Here is an 815-nt window from a genome sequence, read left to right on the forward strand (position 1 = left end):
TTCAGAGACAGAGTCAGAGAAGTGGGTGTTTGCTTTATTCGGCGCCGGGTGTGTGGGGATCGCTCCTCCAAACACACACACCTGGTGCTCTCTACAACACAGTATTATGGGCTAAATTATGAATATTCATCACATTCCTTGGGACAGGTGTGGTTATACAAATTATTTCTGGAAGTCATTAATATCATTAGCATACGGGTCACGCATGCGCTCTGTGTCCTGGTGGTCGCTCCTCTTCTTCCTCGGGGGTCTCTCTGATGAAGATCAGTAGTCATCCTCACAGTGCCCTTTTCACCTTTCTCCCTGGGCATGCGTAGTCCTTTGAGGAATGATTCAGCGGTCTCTGAGATGATCCTTGTCCCCTCTATCTTGACAAGATTAGGGTGAATTCAGCTTCTTAGGTTTTGTAATTAACATCTGCTGTCTGAACTAACATTTGCTGTCTCCCAATAGTTAACTGTGCTTACATGAGTTAGCTATTGACTGCCCTTTCCTCAAGTTATAAAATAAGAATTTTAAACTTGGTATATTTTCCAACAAGAGGGGATCTCACCAATCCGTATAAATATCTCCCACGTGAGTGCCAGACTCCTTCCAGTGGTGCAATGGCCATACACTAAACCACAAGAAGTCCCACCTCGAGACGAGGAAGAACTTTACACTGAGGGTGGCAGGGCACTGAACAGCTGCCCAGGGAGGCGGTGGAGTCTCCCTCTCTGGAGACATTCCAATCCCACCTGCTCCACGTGCCAAAGTTGGACTGGATGTTCTCCAGAGATCCCTTCCAGCCCCATTCGGGACCCAGGGACTGAGGA

This window comes from Corvus brachyrhynchos, unplaced genomic scaffold (genome assembly GCF_000691975.1).
Source record: "Corvus brachyrhynchos isolate BGI_N302 unplaced genomic scaffold, ASM69197v1 scaffold130, whole genome shotgun sequence".
Classification (NCBI taxonomy): domain Eukaryota; kingdom Metazoa; phylum Chordata; class Aves; order Passeriformes; family Corvidae; genus Corvus; species Corvus brachyrhynchos.